Consider the following 24,305-nt stretch of genomic DNA (forward strand, 5'->3'; position numbering starts at 1 on the left):
GTTGCCCTGCTGGGGATCAATGTTTAGGTTGACACAGGCGACTGTCATGTCGGGACAGTAAGGTTTAACCCCACACAAAGACCGGTGTCAACAACATTGAAAGCGTGCAAAAGAAAGCCCTTAGATTTATTTATAATATTTATAATAGACGAGTCTCGATCACTGATCTCAGAACACGGTCTGGCCTCCCATCGCTAGAATTTCGGCGTAGACTGCATAGCCTACAAATTTTGTTTAATATCGTTAATAAACAAACAAAAATGGATCCCGACATATACATCAATTTTAATAAAACAAGAGAAACCAGACGCAAGCACAGCAAAACGATTGTGATGCCACCGACTAAAACTACTGCTTATCGCTTCTCGTTTTTTCCTCGAACTATAGCAGAGTGGAATGCTCTACCGCAAGAAGTCGCTTGTATGCCCTCGGTTGAATCATTTGTGTCTGCCGTACAATCTTTGCAATGAAGCGTGCTCGTTTTAGAATCACCATTTTCCTATTTATGTAAATTTGTACATGCTGCCTTTCCCGATGCAATAGTCTGTATATTTAAGCATTTTTTTATGGTTCCTTGTAACCCATGTTTTTGTTATTTCGACTTGCAGTGCCGACTTTGTATACACTCACTCCTTCCTGGACTGCCAAGAGGCAGTTGGCAGTATCTAATAAATAAAATAAATAAATAAATAAACCTTACCGCCATATCGTGGGCCTTCTGGATAGCCTGCACATTATCTAAATGAACTTTACTTTGAAGGACTCGTCGCCACCAGTCTCTTTCCTTGTCACAGTCTGTGAAAGACACAGGGCACTGCCAAAGTATATAATCCAGAGTAATGGTGCAATTGTGCTTCTCGCAATTGATTGGTGCCGCTCTTTATGGATATAGCTGGTTAGTAAAGTTTGGACTCGGAGGAGTTCTTGTCTATAACAATCCCAGAGGGACTGCTTGAGCTCTATTGAGCTCAAGCCGTCCCTCTGCAATAATAGAGTATTTTGTAGAGAAATAATTCTTCTCAAGCGCCACGGTTGGGACAGTTGGCGTGAAATGACTCAATTAGAAGTAATCACCAAACAGAAGTACATAGGAGCCATTGCACGCCCACGCCCTGAGAGACTTCTATGTGCGAAACACCAACGAAACAATCGATCTCAGATGAGAACAGATACGCAACAAAAAAAACGAAATTAAGCAGATAAGGTATGGGAATGCACTAAACAGTGACTCCGATTTAATTCAACAGGCTTTTGTAGAGTATTACCAGAAAGAACTCGGACGGAAACCATTGGCGGATGAAGGATTTGACGGTGAATTCCTTCTTCTTATGCCGAAGCTAGAGCATGAAGCCACTCATTTACTGGAAGCGCCTATTACTTTGTGAGAAATAGGGAGAGCGATCGGTGCATTCGGAATGGCCAATATGCCTGGGTCAGATGGAATAGGAGCAGCTTTTTAACAACGTTGAAGGAAGATCTAGCAGTCGCTCTGCACTGCCTAATCGAGCAGGTATACGATGGAAAGCGTCTTCCCCCGTCCTTTAGGATAACGCATGTTGTCTTATGCCCGAAACAGAAGATCCTGTTAAACAGCTGTCGGTAACGTCGTATCGACCAACAGTCCGACTATCGTAATTACAAAACTTCCACGAAGTTTTAGTGAGAAAATTACAAAGAGAGACGAAACAAATCGTGAGACCGCATCAGACGTGTGCGAATAAAGGCCGATCAATTTTCACAAGCATTCATGCAGCCAGAAGTGCCTTAGAGTGCTGCGACGCATGGGGAGAGAGTGTCGCTATGATGCTGGATTTGGAGAACGTCTTTCACCGGTTGGTACATGAAATTCTGTTCCGTGCCATTTTAGCACCTTCTAATGCTACCGAGCCGACATTAAACTTGGCTCGGTAGCATTAGAAGGCGTTAAAATGGCATATGCAGACCATTCCACGAGTGGCGTCGTAATTAAGCGTGTTACAACACCGTTTCACGTTCTGACAGCACTACGGCAAGGTTGCCCGCTATCTCCATTTGCAGTTCCCTATATATTTAGAACCCTTTTGTTTAAAGGTTGTTCAGAGTCTGCATGTCAGGGGATTTAGCCTAGTGTCAAGAGAAATTAAAATCTTAGCGTACGCAGACTACGTAGCTGTTTTCTTTAGACAGCGGGAGGATGTCACTGAAATAGTTGACATTGTTAACAAAGTTTGTCGAACGTTTAGAAGCGCAGTTAAGAAAGACAAACGCTTATGTTTTTTGGCACGTGGTCTGGGAAACCAAACCACTTTTGTTTGAAAACATACAGTGCAATGACGCGCCAGTAAAATACCTAGGCCTACCTCTGGATCAGTACAAAGATGCTACTGGGTGCTGGAATAGAGAAACTGCTTTAGAAAAAATGTTTACCTTGGGCGGACGTGAACAATCAACGTTCGCTGGGTCGAAGATGTACGATTTGTTTATTGCTTCGAAAATTTGGAACGTTCGTAAAATTTTAGGCATGAAGAAACGTAGTGTGCAGAAGCTCCACCGAGTTTTTGAGTCTTTGAGTAGGCATCTACTTGGCAGCGAACACGCCGGTCGAATTCGTTTAGCTTTGTGATAGTAAGGTCTGAGTAAGTAAGGTGATAGAGTAAGGATTTGTTTCTCTGATAAGTGGTGTCTAGGTTTCTTTTGTTACGCGATCAAAGTGATTCCGTTATGCGAACTGTAGTACAAGTAAGGGTAAGTGTAGTTCTACCTGATTTTGTTGTGTCGACTAATGATGTAAGATGCACAAGTGTTCGCGGTTTCTTACGTGAGGTTGTTTCAGCTTTCGAGCTTTCGAAAGCTCATTTTTCTTTGGAGTACTTATCTCTAGAGTGCAAAGAAGAAAACTGTATAAATATATATGTGATGCGATGCTACCAGTGCCTTTGTACCGGTCCATATATGGCGCAGGAACAGGAAGTGGCGTTCTGAATAGATTTAAAAAGATGCCAATTCGTTCCTGAGGCAAAAAAATTTTTCAACTTCACAGAAATACGTTGCTAGTTAAGCCCTAGCTGGAGGAATAAGGCTTATTTGTTCCGCTGTCTGTTGACTGTCTCTTGTGCAAAAAGCCAGAGACCATTGACCGTATCTTCCTCGAATGCTGGGATCCCATATACCTGTGGGACATCCTCGAAAAAACTTAAAAAATGACCTCCCGTTGTGACACTGAGGCATCCGGTTTTTACTTGTCCCAAACTTTGGAAGCATACGCCTGGATTTGGTCACGTTACAGGGCCTGCACAGTGTATGGAAAGTGCGTATGCAAGTCCGCAATGCTGATAGAGATGCTCGCCCTGGGGAGACTACTTTACTGAGACAATATTATGTGTTAGAGATGCACTCAAGACTCAAAGTGATCCTCAGGAATGGATCAGTACGATGGATGAACTTGTCAACTGGAAGCATTTTTAATGGGCGCTCCACCCAATGGCGGTGGCTGCCGTTTTAAACATTTCACGTACATTCTTCTCTCTTGTTTTTTCACCAAACCGGCAACAAATAAAGAAAAGGGCTATCGTGGCGTAGTGGGAAAATACCGGGTTTGAGGTCTGTAGGCGAGACGATAAAATCCTGTTCAAAACGTTTCTATATTTGCTTTTTTTCTTTTTTTTTCTAATGCACTTAAACGTTGGCTGTTGCTTTCGGTATTCAAAACATATATATACGGTAGCCAGACACCACACGATTCACGCTCTGGAGTTGTTTTTCGCACCGCTACCCAGCGCCTCCTAGAATACCGCGCCTGCCCAGCCCGCGACACTGGGTCCATACTTTTGCATGGCACTGGACGCACGATATTGGGTTTTGCAATAAGTATATGCATAAATCACTTTTGTTTTGCAATGAGCATGAATGACTTGTGGAAGCAGTGTTGTACTGAACTTTGTTATTAAAACTTCTGGTATTTTACCATTGAAGCAACCGAATGTAGTTTTGTATATATGCGTAAACAGTTCTCCTATGTATGCCAGTATGAGGAACTGCGCAGTAACAGGTGAGTACCTTTTTGCTGTGGGACAATATCTTTTTGCAGCTTTCTCTGCAGCGTGCGATCAGAATGCTCATTTCCCGTTCATTTTAGGAGTAGCCGATCAGACGTTTTCTGTCCTTCATGAAGGATAGCTGTTTATTTTCTTTTACCTTGCTGGGCTGTCCCTTCACCCTAGAATGAATGCATGACTATATCTCAGAACAATGTATAGATTTCATTTTCTCCCACACAGGTTATTCCAATAACCCAAATGCGAAATTATGTGTTGCAGGCAAAGCCGCGTTTTAAAATTTTGCTTGTATTTAATTTATATGAGAAATATGGCCCTTGCATTCTCTATTACAAGCCTATTTTTGATTAAAAGACAAAAATATCAATTGAATCACACTTGACCCGAACCTGAAATCGTGTGCTTGAACACTTCAATCTGGGGCGTTCTTATGTACTAATATTTACCACCTACTTTCCTGTATTCAAATATTTTTCAATAAAACCTTCAAACCTTCAAAAAGTAGCCATCATTCAATAGAATGCAGAAAAATTTATTCATTATAGAATTCGAAAAAGTTGTCCCTCCGCCTTCCTTCCATACTGTAGAAAATCTGGTTTATTAAGTGTAAATTTAGGGAGAAAGAGAAAGGTAGAGCGGGTAAAGCGGACAGCAAACCAGCCGCAATCTTTGGTTTGCTATTCTTCACCTGATTAAGATTTTGTAGTACGTTTAGACGCAGCCTTAGCTGGCTTGCACAGTTTACAGCAGTGCGGCCATGGTGCGTCAGCTGCCGGTGGAAACCGTGGGTTTGGGCAAGTTTCTGGTGTTTTCGGGCACCTGCATGAGAAAAATTAGAATTATGTCTATGCACTGCCACTACAAAAAATAGTCACAGCGGATGTATGCAACTTAGCGGCATGCAGAACATCATTTACAAGTCTACCCCTGATTGAGCATTCTTCCATAATTTAAAAGCTACACTGAGATAAAAAAACATGGTATACATTTGCTGCGAGCGTCGTCCTTATTCCAATGGGTTCCGCTCTTTTCCCCGTTGTATCTTAATTCTCCGCGCGCATTGTATACGCCAGTTTCTCCGTGAAATCACAAAATCAAATCTATTGCTTGCTGGTTTATAAGCTCTGCTGAAGTTTTAATATTTTTGTGCTAATCAATGCTAACAGTGATCTACATATATGGTGCAAACGATTAAAACAAAAATAATATCTTTCACAGCGCATTCATTCTTGAAGCTACCTCTCTAAATCACAGTAATCATCAGTTACGAGACCCTGGCGCCTATTTAAACGTAGAAAATTGTACGTGATCGTCAGGAAGGCTATGTTGTGATAGCATCTGTGAGGACGTCTGTAGGTGCACGTACGAGTGTATTATCCCCTCGGCAAACTTCTAGGTGTCTTTCCATAATGTCCTTATTACGAAGAAAGCCTAAATGCACTGCAATGCAGGTGATTTATACAGTGCAACATATTCGCAGATGATTACCACACTCTCTAATGCTAAGTTTCAGTGCAGGTCTACGTGTGCTTTCATGTTGCGATATATCGGCTGGCGTGGACAATCTATCTCGTACGGCACGTTGAAACCGAGCCAAGTATGGCGCGTCTGCATGGCTAATTGGCAGACCGCGTGAGGCCGTACGTGGGTTAATGACCATCGCGTATCTAATAACCCTCATTGACCATGGGTTATCTTCCCTCCTCATTACATGTCCTGCCCCCGCCCATTTGTTTTTCTTGATTTCAACTAAGATGTCATTAACTCGCGTTTGTTCCGTCACCCAATCTGCTCTTTTCTTATCCCTTAACGTTACGCCTATCATTCTTCTTTCCATAGCTCGCTGCGTCGTCCTCAATTTAGGCAGAACCTTTTTCGTAAGCCTCCAGGTTTCCGCCCCATACGTGAGTACTGCTAAGACACAGCTATTATATACTTTTCTCTTGAGGGATAATGGCAACCTGCTGTTCATGATCTGAGCATGCCTGCCAAACGCACCCCAGCCCATTCTTATTCTTCTGATTATTTCCGTCTCATGATCCGGATCCGCCGTCACTACCTGCCCTAAGTAGATGTATTCCCTTACGACTTCCGGTGCCTCGCTGCCTATTGTAAATTGCTGTTCTCTTCCGAGACTGTTAAGCATTGCTTTAGTTTTCTGCAGATTAATTTTTAGACCCACTCTTCTGCTTTGCCTCTCCAGGTCAGTGAGCATGCATTGCTACTGGTCCCCTGAGTTACTAAGCAAGGCAATATCATCAGCGAATCGCAATTTACTGAGGTATTCTCCATTAAATCTTATTCCTAATTCTTCCCAATCAAGGTCGCTGAATACCTCCTGTAACACGCTGTGAATAGCATTGGAGAGATCGTATCTCCCTGCCTGACGCCTTTCTTTATTTTGGATTTTGTTGATTTCTTTATGGAGGACTACGCTAGCTGTGGGGCCGCAATAGATATCTCTCAGTATGTTTGCATACGGCTCGTCTACACCCTGATTCCGTAATGCCTCCATGAATGCTGAGGATACGACTGAATCAAACGCCTTGTCGTAATTAATGAAACCAATATATAAGGGTCCCCCAGTACAGGGTAGCCAACCGGAGATACTCTGGTTAACCTCCCTGTCTTTCCTTTGCCTTTCTCTCTCTCTCTCTCTCTCTCTCTCTCTCTCTCTCTCTCTCTCTATAAGGGTTGGTTATATTCCGCACATTTCTCTATCATCTGATTGATACTGTGAAAATGGTCTATTGTTGAGTAGCTTTTACGGAATCCTGACTGGTCCTTTTATTGACGGAAGTCTAAGGTGTTCCTGATTCTATTTGCAATGACCTTAGTAAATACTTTGTAGGCAACAGACAGTAACCTGATCAGTCTATGATTTTTCAAGCCTTTGGCGTCCCCTTCCTTATCGATTAGGGTTATGTTATGAGTCATGTTAAGTCATGGGGCATTGAGTATACAGGGTGGCCAGTTTTTCTAGAACAATCTGCCGACCATGCTTTGACAAATTTGCTGTAACCAGATCCTCCCCGGCTGCCTTCCCACTTTGCTCCCAAGGCTTTCTTTACTTCTTCCGGCGTTACTTGTGGGATTTCAAATTCCTCTAGACTATTCTCTCTTCAATTATCGACGTGGGTGCCACTGGTACTGTATAAATCTCTATAGAACTCCTCAGTCCCTTGAACGATCTCATCCATATTAGTAATGATATTGCCGGCTTTGTCTCTTAAAGCATACATCTGATTCTTGCCTTTTCCTAGTTTGTTCTTCACTGCTTTGAGGCTTCCTCCGTTCCTGAGAGAATGTTCACTCAGCAAGCAGATTAGGGTGCTCGAACTCAAAATAGAATCGAACGGCGGCAACGGAGAAGTGGTCAGGCATTTGGAGGCTAAGATCACGAACACGATGAGGCTCATCAGAAGAATCACCAACAGACATCAGGGTATGAGGGAGGCCCTCGTCGTCAGACTCATACACTCCTTCATTATTAGCCACATTACCTATGTGGTCGCCTACGACAACTGGTACGCGGCCGAATATGCCAAACTGAACACCCTCCTTAGAAGAAAATGCAAGATGGCATTCGGCATTCAAGACAGTACAAGCACGGAACTTGTGCTACAGCTGGGCGTCCACAACATGCTCGAATTGTTAATTGAGGCACACCAAATCTCGCAACTCTAGAGACTAGCGAAGACATGAACGAGCAGGCACATCCTGGTCAAACTCGGGATAAGTTATCCGGAACAGCACGGCGCCAAGACATCCCTTCCAAGCGCGATGAGGAAAAAGCGGCAGGTGGCTAATCTACCCAAGAACATGAGCCCCGAATTCAATGAGGGTCGAAGAGAGAGTAGAGCGAAGGCTTTACTCCAAGCCTTCGTTAGGGACAAGGAAGCGCTGTTCGTAGACGCTGCAGAATACGAGGGTGGACGTGCCGCAGTGGCCATCCTCAATACCGACAAACAATTGGCGAGTTCTTGAAGTATACGTGGCCAAAATATCAAGGTAACGGAAGGGGTGGCGATAGCCCTAGCCATTGTTAACCCCCGTCTCAGATACGTGCTCAGTGACTCGCAGACGGCGGTCGGAAGCTAGGTGCAACGCAGAATTTCGCCGAGGGCAGAGGCTATACACAAAGCCAACGCGAACTGTGTCACCTACGAGGAGATGGAAGAACGACACATTATATGGTTTCCGGCTCACACGTCCCCTGACACCCCCGTACCCAACCTCTACGAGTAGGTCCACCACGTAGCGCGAGATCTCACATTCCGCGTCCGCGTAGAAGGATCCTCTCATGGTGTTGCAAATCAAACGGAGGCATGGACAGAGAGGGAGAGAATGACCAGGTACTTTAATATTACAAAATTTTATCAAATTCTAGGCGTCTTTATCCACCCCCTAACCCCAGGCTCGACAGGGCCCAAGCGGTAAACTGGAGGCAGTTACAAACCGAGACCTTCCCCAACCCCGTCCATCTCAGGAGGATGTATCCGGACTAAGACGATAACTACAAGCTATGCGACGGGGCTCACACATCTCTTAGACACATTCTCTGGAAATGTGACGTTATATGCAGAGAAAATGCAGTTTCCCCAGATGAAGCTGCGGCGCGATGGACGGCCGCGTTGCGCAGCTCAAAACTTCAAAATCAACTATGGGCCATCCAGCAAGACAGTGAGGAGGCGAGGAGATAGGATCTCCGGACCTCCTCGGTGGCTGCCTAGGCCCAGGCTGCGAATTTGCCTGATTGTCAATAAGGTTGTTACCACCACCACCACCGAACAATTGTACGGGCCAAAGAAAAGAATGTCCACCTACATGGTCGTCCAAATGATTCGATGAATAAATGTTGATTATATGGCTCTGTTTTTTCTATTTTACCTGGCTATTATTCACTTTTTTGTACCGTAATCGCAGCCTATATTGCGCCCTACTGCGTCTTCGTACTAGGTATTGTGCGCTACTACTGCCTTTGTCGTCTTGGAACGCAGGAAACACTCATGTTCTTAAGAATTATCAGCGCCCACGTGTTTGTGTTGAAACACTGTTTCGCTTCAGAGCCTACAAATGCTCCTGGACGCCCTGCCACTGCTGGCGGGCTCTGCACTAATCATGCATTTTGGCGAAACGGGGCTCGCAAGCTTCGGCCGTATTGTTGTCGTAGCTTTCGCGCACTGCAGCCCCACGAGCTTCCCGCGCGTCGGCAGTCTCATCCACCCGTCCAGCGTACGCAACCTCGGCCCGCCTGCGGTTCTTCCCTTCAGCACCGGTTGTTGTTTACCACAAGGCAACATATGTCGGTTAAGAGACCCTCAACCCTCGTAAAACGCTCTCTGTCACGAGCCGCGTCCACGCGCATGCGCGCTCAAATACGTTTCTCCTACCCAGCTCTTCTTCGTCGTGAACTCTAGGATGCCTCGATGCGCACCCTTCCTGCTTCAATCTTCGGCAGTGGGCGCGCATTAGGGCACTTTTTTGAAGGCAAAGCTGATGATTTATTCGCATTGCCTTGGAAATGCGGCAGCGACAAATAGTCACCTAGCATGCTTGAACTGATCAAACAATCTGGGGATACTTATCAGTTTAGCATTTTGTGTAACCCTCATTAGTCTTTTCTTTCTTTTTTAAAAGCTCTATATCTGCCTTGTATAGTTACCTGTGCCTGTAACTAATGCGCTCCTCTCAAAGTGTCCCCTAATTTTTTTTCCTTCCTCATATTGACTGCTGACCGATTAATGCCTTCCGTCTACTTTCAGTCCTAGCACTTCTAGAAGGCAGATTTACCCATCGGCCTGCCTCGGCGAATGCCTTGCCATTGCATCTGCATGCGATTAGTTTTCTCCGGATTTCCGCTGCAGCACACGCATGCCTCGTCTTGTTCTGAATATTTGCTGCCGTATGCTTTTGTCTTTGGCAACCAGCTCCAGCCTCAGATATCAAGACATTACCTTTTTGTTATTGCACGTATTCTACTTTCCAATTTCTTTCTTCTCATTCCTTTCTAAATTTCCAGGGTCTTTGTTGTTTCTAACTTTTGCATCCAATTCACTGTCCCTGTTTTTCTCTCTATCTTTTGGTGCCTCCTGGTTGTCTATATACATATTCAATTACACTGTACTTGGCAGCCAACGTTACTGATCTCTTCCTCCATTGCTTCTTGAGCTACATTCTTTTGAGCTACAGATATTTGTACAATTTGAGCCATCCTTCTATTTTCACTCAAGTGCCTCGTTTTCCTTCACAACTGATTTGCTCTGCGCTTCTCTGACCTGAAAAGAGCCCCAGCCCACACCTACCTGCACTACCTCCCTTGCGGTTTTACCATGGACCACCAAAGCCAACTGGCCTACGACCTTCGGTCCACTTACAACCGGGGCTCTCCGAGCACTCTGGGCAATCCGCACCATTTGGCAGAGGGTGTGGCTGTTAGATGGTACTTGGTGGCGCAGGGCAGCGGGTGCAAAAACACATAGGATCACATAGCACACTGTTTCAGACTCATTACACATGTCATTGATTATATCCTTATTTCATTACTATTGCTATGTGTTCTCGGCATGACGCAATATCATTTCTTACTATTGTGGTGTTCTTAGGACATTTACAAGTCATCTAACCAACCGCCTTTTTTTTTCTAGAAACAGTCAAACGATATCCACATTTCATATACGCAAAATTCGTTTGAACTAAGTTAAGAAAACGTTCTTCTCCCAATTTGCACGCATTACATATTCTTCATTCATTATTCAGATGCAGCTTCTGGATCTTACGAATGCCGAGGGGTTCGAATTTCACAGGTGGCGTCAAAACGTGCTTGTGATATGTTTTAAGGTCCATATTTCCAAGAAACGGCAATATTGGTGTAGTTGAAAGGAATCGACGCTTTACGCCGGAACCAAGTTTCGCTGATAATTACTGACCTTTCTTGAATTCCTCTGATTGCGCGCAACATATCTGAATAATATATTAGTTTACTATCCGTAACATTGTCGCAAGCCATACTTAGTAAGACATTAACAACCTGGAATTTAATAAACCCGTGTTGCGCTGTGTGATACCGACCGCAGGAATAACTTAAACACACTTGTTGTCCATTATTCAACTGATACAGTCATCTAGATGATATTTAGTTTCAACGCTCATGTTGTATACCACGTGAAGTGGTCGTTCCACTCTATTCGGCTGTGCACTTTCTACAACGCGTTTTGGGGAACATGGATTACGCGCCGACCCGGAAGACTAGAAAGGCGCTGAAATCTACACTACGCGGACCACATTATCCAGGCGACCGTAAATTCCACTGCCTCCATGATGAGGCCCGCGTTTCATCTCGTCATATGCGACGCCACTCCTGTACTACTATGTGCTATATCCAGGACCAGCCAGCTATTCGGCCACAAGCGCTTCTTGCAGACGCACGAAGCCTCGTGAAAGAAGACACAAAATTAATCGCCCTATTATTGGAATTAGGCGCTTCTTTCACTGGAGATAATGGATACTGCTTGTTGTTCCTGGCAGAAAGGCGGAGCAAGCGCCGGCCTCAACGATGTTCCAGGGAGACTCGAAGGAGTAGAGGACCAAGGGATAGAAAGCAGCCTCCACCCCTTGCGAGACAGCTTTTCAGCCTCAACGGATTATCTCGCAGGTCGCGTGCTAAAGACGATAACGCTGGCATGATGACGAATATATACAGGTGAAGAAGGTGAAGGGGTAAAATAATTCTCACAATATATATATATATATATATATATATATATATATATATATATATATATATATATATACATATACCCTTTTTCTTGTATAACCCCCTTTTTTAACCCCCCATATATAACCCCCTTTTTCGCGTATATATATATAATATATATATATATATATATATATATATATATATATATATATATATACACGAAAAAGGGGGTTTACCGAAGGGCCCGATTTTTATTAGTCATAGGATAAGCCAATATATATATATATATATATATATGAACTCTGTATATGAGTGCGGTCCTGTGTGGCACCTATGCGTGAAAGCAACTGCCGCTGAATATACTGTCATCAAAGTCAGAAAGGGTTTGTCTGGAAGCTTAGGTTGGAAAACACCCTGGAGCGAATACGTCTAGAAAGCTACCAGCCTCAGCAATGACAAATAATTTCTTGTCCATTGTGTTGTTTTTCCTTGTTATTGTTGTTTTTGGGAATCACCAAAAGTGATATTCTAAAGAGACAGAGATAGTAGATTTGCATGAAAAAGCGCAGAATAATATCACCGTAAAGAGTTATACACAGATGTCGAATAACAAATTGTAGTGAAACTGCAACGTTGAGCCCTGCTATTTTCTTTCTTGCTTTTCTTTATATATATATATATATATATATATATATATATATATATATATATATATATATATATATATATGCGTTCCACTATCATCAGCGTTCAGCTGCCCCGACAGGGATAAATTGGCGATTTTGATGTCAGCTGCGCAACGTTAAGGCTACTGAGCCACCTCGAAAGATTATCTACACTTTTTTGGCACAAGCCAAGAAAATTCTATGTGCATGGTGCGATACATGCTCGGAAGTTATTATTTGCGTAGGTTAATGCATATTGTGGAGGTCTCACGAATACACGATTGTTGATTCTGCGTGCGTATTCGTTCGTCTTGCTGGCAGAAGGGGACGCTGCTACGAAAGAGATTGTACAAGACGAGCCGGAGTCAGAGCCACGCTTTTTCTTTAGCCCGTGAAATGTGCATATGTATTAGCCAGCCCTGAATACATAGCGCAATTGGTAGTTGCAGTATGCCTTTAAGTGTTATTTTAGAGCATGGTTTCTTACCGGTTTCTTCGTAGAGCAAGATATCGGTATATCTTAGACCTACATATATCCGTATCCTACAGATATCCGTAGACCTACATATGGTCTGGCTGCACATGTGCTGGCTACATATGTGCCGCCTCTCTCGCTTTTTCTCTCAAACTCCACGCCCTCTGGATGACAAAGGCGTCTTTGAGCGACAGCTTATGACGAGGCGCGAAAGCGGAGTCATTCGAGCGCTAACGCGTTCCGTGTAAGCGCCCATACATTTAGCGTGCCTGCTTGGGACGCGAGAAAGTCCACTAAGTTAGACGCTAGTGCATTTCGATAACCCATGGTCATGTTTTGCGCAGAGTACATAGCAACGGCAAACTAAAACTGCGTAATAACCCTTCCAGTTTCCTTGGCTTCTCAATATCCTCAGTGCAATGGATGCTTGTGGATAACTCTGAAGCCTCAAGCTCTCAAAATTTTTGCCTCATTCTTCTTACATGACGGATTTTGCTCTTCGGCGTTCGTTTTGCATGAGTGGCAGGGATCGTTATATTTTTTTAAATCCACACGGACACCTGCCCACTCGTACGTAAGGAATCGCCGCTGTTGTCAAGCCGTTATGCTAATCCTTTCAAGATTTCCCATCACATATGTTTGTGCTATGGTACGCATTTAAACCCATTACTCCATAAGTGGCGCCATTTCTAAGTGGTCGCTGGTATTTTGTCTTTGTTCTTTTGCGTTGTTCTTGTAACAAACTCCGAACGAACTTATCCAAATGTAGACATTGTGTTGCTTGGCGCATACGTGATATTGTATTTGTTGACTTTTGCAACATAATTTTTACTGGTTTCGTTCTAGAGTTCCATCCTAAATTAATATACACATATACATGTTTTAAAATATATATGCGAGTTTGCTTGTAAAAACGTTCACGTCGCCTCCGCAATACTTGCACATCCACCTAAATAACGCGCTTTTTTCATGTTTGAACGTTCATAGTGCGCAGAGGTACTATAAAGCGTCATTAGAAAAATTCACGTATATAACGTATATTTACCCTCGGACTGTAATATCCTGTCCACTTGAGCTGCATTCAACCATGACGCAGGGATATGGGAGGGCCTTGCTTTCTCCCGGCGGAATTGGATATCCGAAAGCAGTGCAATTTCCTACTCCTAAAATGAAATAGAAAATGAGCGTTCTATCAGAACATTTCAGAAGAAACCGTATACAAATACTATCACAGAGCATCGGTGTAATCGTCCATAATTACACTATAGTGAATCACACCATTGCTTTCAGAAGAAAATTCTTCATGTACATATGAAAAAGTAAACTTGGTTCCTTCAACGTTAACATAACGGCAATATTGACAAGAACGCCGTGGGGAAGACAGCTAGCCCAGGTCCTTAGTGCACATTACAAGAAATATGTTAGTTGTATTATTGTGAGTTAAAGTTCCTACACAGTAGCTGTCGTCAGTTGGTCCTTCTACTGGATGGCGAATTCATGCATCAATAATTTCATTTAGTGTCGACATTTAACAAGGGCAAAAAAAAGTATTTGTCGAATGAAAGAGACGTTGTCTTTAGTTACAGCTTGTTTTGGCATGTTACCGTGTACCACGGTACAAAGACTATGACTGAATGTATGCAATCGAGGGTAAGGAGGTTGTGCAGACTTTTTATAAAGGATCAGAAAAAACATTTTTGTGAGTAAATACGGATTCCTTTTGTTTTGTGATAGAAATAAAATTTGAAAGAAATCTACACGTGTCTGCGCCATCTGCCAAAAGGCGCAAATTATTTTAGACCTGTTATAGCCACCCTTTCCTGTGTCCTTTACCCTGTGTCAGTACACGTAGCATCAACGAACGTGAAATCACTCGCTTAGTTTTTTTAGGTGTAATCAGAAAAGTGCCAAGGCACGACTGTGTAAGCAGCAGCGCGCCTCTTCCTCTTCTCTCCACGAGCAAAAACATAAGGAAACAGATGCGTTTCATTTTAAGATCGCTGTCGGTGATTATAAGATGGTTTAATGAGTGATGAACACTTTAATGTAAAGCGGGCAATTAAACACCTATGTGTCGGGGCTCAGTGCAATGTGTGGTAGAACTTCATTTTGCCTTCTATGTTTTTTCATGTTCCCGTGTGTCCAGGACTGTATGCAAACTTCAGCTGCTCTCTTGAGCAAACTTGGTTCTTAATTTTGTTTTAACTTTTGACATTGTCTTATCTCACAATATTGTTATGTTCTTCCTGTTATGTAAAAGACAGTAGCCGTCACTATATAGGGTGACTAAACATCATTATTTTAATTTCGTTTCTGCAAAAACCAGCAGCATTAAAACAAGCATCGCTTTTTGCGGTTTCGAAAGAGATCTTTTGAGTAACCAACTGCGGCATGAGCAATGAACGTTGCGTCTTTTCATCCGTGGTGAACAGAAATATTTTGGATTCATCTTACAGTTCTAGCTGAAAATGTTTTAAAAGTTTGTCTTAAAAATAATATCAAAATCCCTACCTACTTGCCTTCGCCGTCGAAGCTATTCTCTAAGGCCACTCGAACTTACACAGACTGCTATACGCTTGCAGTTTACAAGTTTTATCAAGTGGGGAGAACACCAACATGCTAGCCAATACCCATAAGCTCTGAAAGTAGTTGAACCCAATTTCCAGCCAACCTGAAGCTTGCACACAGGAGGTGCTCCGTTTAGTATCTGAATTTCCCTGACTTAAAACCGTCAACATCACCACCACAGCATTGTAATTTGTGGCTCACCAATAGTTAGCAGTACTTACATTTGAGCGAATGAGCAGCTATCCTGTTACAAAAGCTATGAGAGAAGACGAGCGTTGCAAGCGAGCATTGGGAAAAGATAAGCGATGTGCGTCTCCTGGACATTAGTTAAGGGTGTCAAATCTGCTGCTTGTCCATGAACGTTAGCGCTCCTGTCCATCTTCACTTGCCGCGAGCAATGTATTATGGTATTCCACTGTCAAGAGGATGACTCGCTCTTCGTAACGTACTACAATGAAGGATGTGAATACAGAATTCGTACTCGAGTACGTTCATTCAATTTCACAATTTCCTACAGTCAACACGCTGTTGTTTTCTCTAAATTATTGTTTTCCTTTTTGCCCTCACTTCACAGAAAATTTGCTGGATTGTTTTTCATTCGTCATGCTAGTATGCTTGGCCCAATATTTCGACTACACTTTGGCTGTACCCATGCCATGCATAAGTTCAACGGCTTTCGTTACAAACTTGTCATAGGTGATAACTTCATGGTAGCATGAATGGCTCTTGGTGCGTTAATATCAGTTTACTGAAAACGCCTAAATATGCTAAACATGCGTGGGCATCTTAGTAACATTGTGCTAAAAATTCTTTTTGAGGTATAATTGAAACTCAGTAAGATCAACGAATAGCATGTGTGCACAATGGCAGACTTACCATCGGGGTACCTTACAGGGCATTCATGATCTTCTCCTAATGGGACAACAACCTTGCCTGCGGCAGGATGTGCCACGATTGCAATGCATGCTGCGAATATCAACCCAGCCACAGGAACCTTCATGGTACTCCGACACTTGAGTGCCTGGTAGGTATGAAAAGATAAATTACAATTATTATACTGGTATTCCTTTTATAGTAAAATACTCAACTGCTCTCAATCTTATTTTTGTAACAAATATGCTATATTGGTCAACAGCACAACGACCGTTGAGTTCGTTTTATTTAATTGTCAATCCGGTGTTCTTGGCAAAACCATAAAAAAGATAGCAATTTTAGCTGAGCTTGTGTTTCGGAAATTGAATTTGATGTGAAATTGTCCCTAAAAGCAAAATTATCACAGAGGTAAGCGTGCGACTGACTTGAAGAGGTGAGCCCAGATGCGATTCAATGCAAGGCACCAGCATCACTTGCCGCCACTTGCTATTATTATATCACTTGCCGCCGCAGCAGTATTTGTTCTCTTTATTAGCATTTCTTATGTAGCATTGTTTGTGAACCTCAACTTTTTCGGGCATGTTTGCCTGTTTCTACCAAACGGTTTTCACGCCCACTTGAGTCCCTGTGTAAACAATGGTTTAAAGTTGAGTATACGGCACTGTATATAGGAGCAGAGTTGAAACAAACGTTCAGATTAGCTTAGTTGAGTCACCGAGTATGTGGCACTGTGTATGTCCTATTCTTCAACTAACTTATATAGCACCAACCTTTGTCACTGAATAATTGAGTATGTGCCCCTGGGTATGTGCCCCTTCTTAGTGACAATAAAATCGTTTCAAGTTTTGCTGGTGCTGGGCCGAATCACACCGAGGTCATACATATGCAGACAATTCTATCTTTATATTTTCAAACACGCTTTACACGTAGGACTTGCAGTGGCGCCACTAGATGGCGCAGCGTGTTCAGGGAAGCTCAAGAGAGGAGCTCAGCTGCAGTTGATGCTGCATATGGTGCTGCATATGGTGCTGCATATGATGCGGCACATGCTGAATGTGGTGTCTCGCTACATTGCTTTATTGCTTATCACACTAATGTCGACAGTCATCTTCAGATAGGCTCGGCCTAAATATTTTTCCACGTAATTGCGTAACTCTGTGCCAATATTACTATGCCATTTCAGTCTCATTGTATTTGCACTTGAAAAACCAATACAACTTAATAATGCCTGCCTAGCTAAATCGTCGCTTGGCGTGGTGAACTTTGTAAAGACCGCTACTCAAAAGCTTTATTGCTCAGCTTACTGGAGGGAAGAACGGCGTTCCATAGCGAAAATCGCGGAACTATATACTCACCGAGGGAAAAATCGTACAATCAACTCAAAATTTAAGAAGCAAGAAATCTCGTTGGAAATTTGTGTACAGTACGATATTCATTAATACACACCGTTGCTTTCGCAGAAAGAAAAATTTAATAATGTACTCCAGATTTCTCGAAAATAAAAATCGAAATCAGTAACACTTGTTATAGAGTGGCGTGGTTTATGTGCGTTTTCAAGGGTTCCTTTCTCATTATGCGTTCGGAAAATATAGATCAACAGATATCACCGTAGTGGTCAGACAATCCGCATTATGGCCTGGCTTACAGCAGGCTAAATGTAAACCGTACAAGATGCATCATAAGACTAAGCAAGCAAACGAAAGTCATTATTTGGTGATAAATAGCACGAGACGACTACGTTTTCTTTTACATTTCGCAGGCATTCTCAACCTTATGCTTCAGGGACATGTAGCTGTGTCGGTAACAAATTTATGAAAATAGGAGCGACTGTATGTGTTCTGTATAAATGAAATATAGATGACATGCCCACTGAATACTACGTATTGCGTTCCTCACGCAGTACTGCATCCTAAAAATATCGCCAACCGTCACTTCGTGTTCAGCTGCTTCTGTACACCATGAACATCATATAATTTTAAGTTCGGTACCGTAGACAACAGTTTCGGAGAGGCAGAGGGTTCTGTACTGTCGCGCAAGATTTCCAATTTTTCGTTACTTATAATATCTAAGCAATGCAAGCAAAAGGAAGTTCTCCAGATCTACGCGGTGCGCCTTATGAACGCGTTCTACAATGTGTCGAGATCGTCGACGTGCCATCCATATTTGATTTCAAAGCTGAAAGAGCAGCAGCGGCCAATAGAAGCAGCTGCGTTGATGGCGATGGGAAACTGGTCACATGATTGTTTGCATTTATCTGAGCAAGCGTGGCAAAAGTCAACTCCAGGAACAATCAGCGGGGAGATTGCTGGACTCCATCGCAGTCAACGAATGCGCGTGAGGCGTGTGTGCCACCAGGGCCAAGTTTATTCGGCCAGTGTACAGCGGCGATTGTAGCGAGAATGGACGTGTTAGTTTAGTGGTATTGAAACAATTATTTGTGCGCGCGCTTATTTCCAAATTGAAAGGTTTGTTTAGTAAATGGATTTGTACACGTCAATCGCTGCAACTTCTGCATTGTGAGGAGTTCCATAACGGAGCAAAGAAGCCAAGGCGCTTCAAACATCAGAACAACCGCTCCGAACATCTTCACATAAGCTCCTAGCGGATAGTAGTACCATTTCAGTAATTTATTTGCATTGTCGAGTACCGCACAATTGTGCGCAAGCAGCGACATTTGTTCCACCTCAGATGACGTCGTGACACAATAATAAAAGGAGAATGCAGCGAAAGAGCCAATTACACTATTAAAATCTGACGCTCTCAATAGAACCACTTACGCTTGCTGTAGGAACTCCTCTACTGAGAGTGTGAAGCGGTGTTCTGAGTTGATTCTGTTCAAGCTTTTAAACATGTTCTAGAGCTGTTTAGGAGCGCAGCTAAATACAGTGATCAATCTTATACGTCAGCACAAAAAGTGTACGCACATGCTGCGTCTGGCTAGCTTTTCAATTTTTGCACTTTTCTGTGTGATAGTTGTATCGAACGCAATGAGGTGCTCGGGAGGAAGCGAGAACAAAAATTGTTTGCAGAAAGCCCGACAACTCAGCCTGAGCTGTAGATTGCTCCGCCCTGTTATTCTAAACTAGGAATGAGGAACATCGGTTTTACTGAGTCTTGAATGATCGCCACCCAATATGGAGGCACATGTGGTCCATAGTACATTGTTAAATTTGTTTCAGGATAGGACATGTTAACCTGCTTGAGAACGGTAAACTTCCATTGACAGTGTGTTAGGAGCTGGATGTCAGTGGGCAAAGCTGTCCCCAATGTCAAATAATGCAACACAGAAGGAAACGAATATGCAGATCCAAAGCATATAGTGTGGGGGGAGGGGGGAGGCCAAACCTATGTTGCTCAAAGCGTCCATGAAGCGTTTAATTAAACGCTTTAAATTGAAACATTTTGATCCATAGTCTTTGGCCTTAAGGAAACTGGCGCGTTCATGCGATTTCACTCAGCCGTAGTAGGCAATGTGAGAAGTCTTATATATCGACCTACATTTCCTTACTTATTCTTATTTATTTAAAAGTACCGGGCACTTCCCAGACGATCACTCGTTACGGTTTTATAACAATCTACCGAAATAATGCCTTGCCCGACACGTCTCATTTATAACATTCTAGTTCTATGTGGCAGATACTATATCCAACAAACCAGTAGGTGTAGTAACATATGCTTGCATGAGCATGGGAGTTCTCTGGGGGCTGCTGGAGGGTCCAACTTGGCTATTCGTTGCCATAGTTGCTTGGGCTCCTCTCCTCTGTTATCAAGGACTGAGAATGTCTTCAGAAGAAATGGTCACTTGTAAATAGATATTGTGGAGGCAGTGGCAATGTGACGCTTTAAGGATGGTGATTGCGTTAGCTCAACGTCAGTTGCTGTTCCTCGGAATTAATTTGTGTTTCTTTTCATGTGATACACACATGTTCGGTGTTCTTGTAGCTTTCAAGGTCAAGCTGAGTATGTGCACCGCACCCTTCTTGAAGTTGGCTCTATGGTTTTATTGAATTTTTCATTTCTTTTTCGAGTGCGCACGGGAGTCTGGTTTATATAAGCTCGGTATTCGTTTCATTAAATCATCAGTTGTCAGTAGCGCTTCATGTTGTCCCTCTCTTGGTGTCGCGTGTTCCTTGCGGTAACATCCCAAATCACGAATCCCCAGCTGGCGTACAGCGGTATTCCGCTATGTTAGCGCCACTGGTGTCGGTCTGCACATAGGTCCACCTCATGGACCGGGTAGGAGAGTCCGCAATTCTAGAAAATGAGATCTGCGGCTCAAGTCCATCGGCTTTTATACATGACACTTCGAAGGTACCAGGACCTGGTAGCCGTAGTCCGCTCTGGAAAAAACGACACGGGGTAGGCAAAGAGTGCCTCCTCCCAGTGAGGCCTGCATTCGCCGACCAGCGCTGGTAGCAGCCAGCGCGACACAAAGGCTGAGCAAGCTTCAATGACGGTGGCGAAGAGCATGCATTTGGTTAAGAAGCCAACAGGCTCGCAAAAGATCGACTGGCCAGGCTAACCATCTGGCCAGTCGAACAGTGGCCTGGCTACCCGGCTGTCATGCGGTTTTGCCATTGCAGTTCAAAGCAGCATCGCAGACAGATAAATGGGCGCTATTAGGATATCAGTGCCGCTGCTGTCACCATTTCATCCCCCATAACTATCACCATCTGCTCAATTTAGGTACCACTAAACAAACAGTCCCCTGTAAAAAATCTGCAGCTAATGGTTGGACAGCTACCTGAGCCCCTTTTAATAGCAGGTGGTTTTCACGCCCGCAACACACTATGATGGAGTAAAAGAAGTAGCAGGCCTGCGAGGCACAAGCAGTGGCTCGATAGGAGGTCCATTTGGGTAGAACGAATTGCCGGGTCTTTGCGGCAAAACCTCTTTGCTTCTTTTTCTGTAGAACGTTCTCAACTATCCGTCGGGCGTCGACGGTGAGCTACGGCTTGAGCTGCTCCCTGAGCGGCGGTCTGCTGTGCCCGATGGGTCCTGGTTGCAGTCGCGCGCTTAGCTCTGCGATTCGCTTCTTCAGCAGTGGTACGTACCTTGCGAGGAGGCGATATAACATGTACCGGAGAGCCAACACAGACATCTAGGCCTAGTGGAGTACACGTCACATTCCTTGACCCGTGGCACAGTCAGTGTGGTGGAACGGGTGCCCCCATTGAATTCTAATTCCATTCCGGGGACTGTGAACTTGCCAAAATTCTATTCCTTTCATTACCTCAGAATGAAAAACTTAGCCCATTCCCAGTTTTGTATTTCCTCAACCTAGGAAAGGCATCTTGGTAGTTTTATCGCGTTACCGATGAACCCACCATACGCTTATTAGAACGACAGAAAGCTGAGCTAGTTGCTAGAGATTCATAATGCAAAAAAGGGGTAAGGCGTGCAGACATGGACACAAGAGAAGAGAAGTGGGCAACACGAACGCGGACCATCGACTGAAAGAAGCACTGAGGCGAAAAGAGAAGAAGACACAAAACTGATCTGTGCATGCTCGTGTCAATCGCGTACACTGGCCCGTCTACGTGAGAGATAACTGTTAAGACAACTGATCTCTTCCTGATGTAAGATAATCAATGGCTGAATTACGCACGCACTTCCACCATTATTAATATGTTATGCCTCGACCATGACATGCGTATCTTTATTCTTATGCCTGTACAATATCGCGCATTCATCTAACTGCGCGCCTGAGTAATACACGAATATGTTTCCTATAATAAATATTTCTAGCGGTGTTGGCGGTGTTGAAAATGTAATAAACAAATTAAGGCATTCCTCTTCACCTGGTTGCCACAAAATTACACCAATGTTTTTGAAAGTCACAAATGCGTATTCATCAATTACATTAACCTAGCTATTTCAGAAATCATTAGACACTGGTTCTCTCCCAGTTGAATGGAAGATCGGGTAGGTGATTCCACTTTTCAAGCCTGGTAGCAATCACCATTAAATGTCCGGTCTATTTCCCTACCGAGCATGCCTTGCAATATATTTGAGCATATTTTGTTTTAAAACCTTGCTAGCTTTCTCGACTCAAATTTATTTTTTTCACCATCACAACATGGTTTTCGCAAATCGTATTCTTGTGAAACCCAAATTTACTCACAAACTTGAAGCCATCCTTGGTTGTTATTCTCTAAATCACTGCATTTTTCTAGACTTTTCTAATGTATTTGACAAGGTATGCCATAAACTGCTTCTCTACAAAATGCACCCGCTTAACGTAGACTCTAAGGTGCTCTTTTGGCCAGAAATCTCTCTGATTAACCGTTCCCAGTTGATGTCTGCAAATAACATGTATTCAGAGCATACTGCTGTTTGATCTGGGGTTCCTGAAGGAAATGTAGTAGGCCATTTGCTCTTTCCTATGTACATTGATGACTTACATTCCTGTGTTTCATCGTACACTAACTTATTAGTCGATGATTGCGTTGTCTATCGAGAAATAACCTGCACTGATGATACTAAGACCCTTCGATCTGACCTTGACGCTATTAAAAAATTGTAGAGTTAGTTGTTTAAGAGCAGGTGATGACAGCTGAGACTTTTTCCTGATTCCTGGTACGGTGAGATGCACTGCGGGTCGAGCCAAACACCATGGAGGAATCGATGGCTTAGTTGCGGGGGTGAAGACTGACGGGAGGCAGGTGTAATACTCCGAAATCGTAGTACAAAATGCTGCCTGCGGCCTTTCTGACGGTAGTGCTGCCAGATGGTGGGAACAGGCACGGGCAACGTACCTAATGTGCACTCTCAACACTTCTACCGCAATGTGTGTTTGTATAGGCTGGTCCCGAGCAATCCCAATAGTCGCTGCTATCGATGTGCACTTTGGCAAACCAAGACAAACCCTGAGAGCCCGAGCTTGAATAGCCTGTAGAGCATGAAGATTTGTCTGGCAAGTGTTGGTCAGTACGGGCAAACTGTATCTCAAGAAGCCCAGAAAAAGAGCCCTATACAATTCCAATATTGCATGCACTGACATTCCCCAAGTACACATTCCCCTTTTGCACGAGAGGTACACCGAACACGTACATATTTATACTGTTGGATCGGCAACGCTCCAGTGTTCCTCTGGAGCCGTGGTCATCCCAGCGAAACACACCACCATCAGTTTCAAGACATGTCACCTAACGACACCGATGGCCGCGGAACTTGCAGCCCTTCGCGCTGCACTTCGTCTCGTTCACCAACGGCAACCTCGACGATGGTCAATATTCAGTGGCTCGAAGGCTGCACGGCAACCTTTGCTATCGGCCCTGCGGCGCGGACCACACGAACAACTGGTATTTGAGATTAGAGAACTCATTCATACCTTAACTGGGAAAGGACACCACGTGACATTTCAGTGGCTTCCAAGTCACTGCGGAGTCATAGGGAACGAACACGCTGACAACACTGCTCGGTCGGCTCTTCAAGGGGACGAAGAGGTGCCGATGCCGTTATCAAGGACAGATGCCGCTCGAAAACTTCGAATGATCAGCCGTGACATCACGTTCGCCTTGTGGAACGCTGGGAGTTTTCACGACTACCGACTCCACAATCTTGACTACCCTCTACGCCTTTGTATTCCAGCTGGACTCTGCCGTCGCAGAGCTACCCTGCTTTGTCGACTATGGCTAGGGGTGGCTTTCACCAAGTCTTTCGCTTACCGAATTGGATGGGCCGACGACGCCACGTGTGAGGACTGTGGTAACGAGGAGACTTTTCAACACCTTCTTTGTGACTGTCCTCGATATAATTTGCAGAGACAATCACTCGCAACCGCGATAGCGCGCTTTGACCAAAGACCTCTCACAGAGGAACTTATTTTAAAATACCGCCATCACAAGCCATCGCAGCAGAGGGCGACGAGGGCACTGTTGCGGTTTTTGAGGGCGACAGAATTGGACAGCCGGCTGTAGCCTGAACAGATGTTGATAGTGCGGCAAGTGTCACTGTGCTGTGCGATGACAGTATTCGGTGCCAGTGAC

General features: G+C 43.9%; 1 protein-coding gene across 1 annotated transcript in view; it reads left to right on the forward strand.

Moving 5' to 3' along the window:
* LOC142591435 (uncharacterized) overlaps window positions 1-16,470 on the forward strand; it is a 246,894-nt gene extending 230,424 nt beyond the window's left edge. The window contains exon 6 of the mRNA XM_075703762.1: window positions 16,336-16,470. The gene's annotated coding sequence lies outside the window, so the exon portion shown is untranslated. The remainder of the gene's footprint in view (window positions 1-16,335) is intronic.
* The last annotated feature ends 7,835 nt before the right edge of the window (window positions 16,471-24,305 follow it).

This window comes from Dermacentor variabilis, chromosome 8 (assembly GCF_050947875.1).
Source record: "Dermacentor variabilis isolate Ectoservices chromosome 8, ASM5094787v1, whole genome shotgun sequence".
Classification (NCBI taxonomy): domain Eukaryota; kingdom Metazoa; phylum Arthropoda; class Arachnida; order Ixodida; family Ixodidae; genus Dermacentor; species Dermacentor variabilis.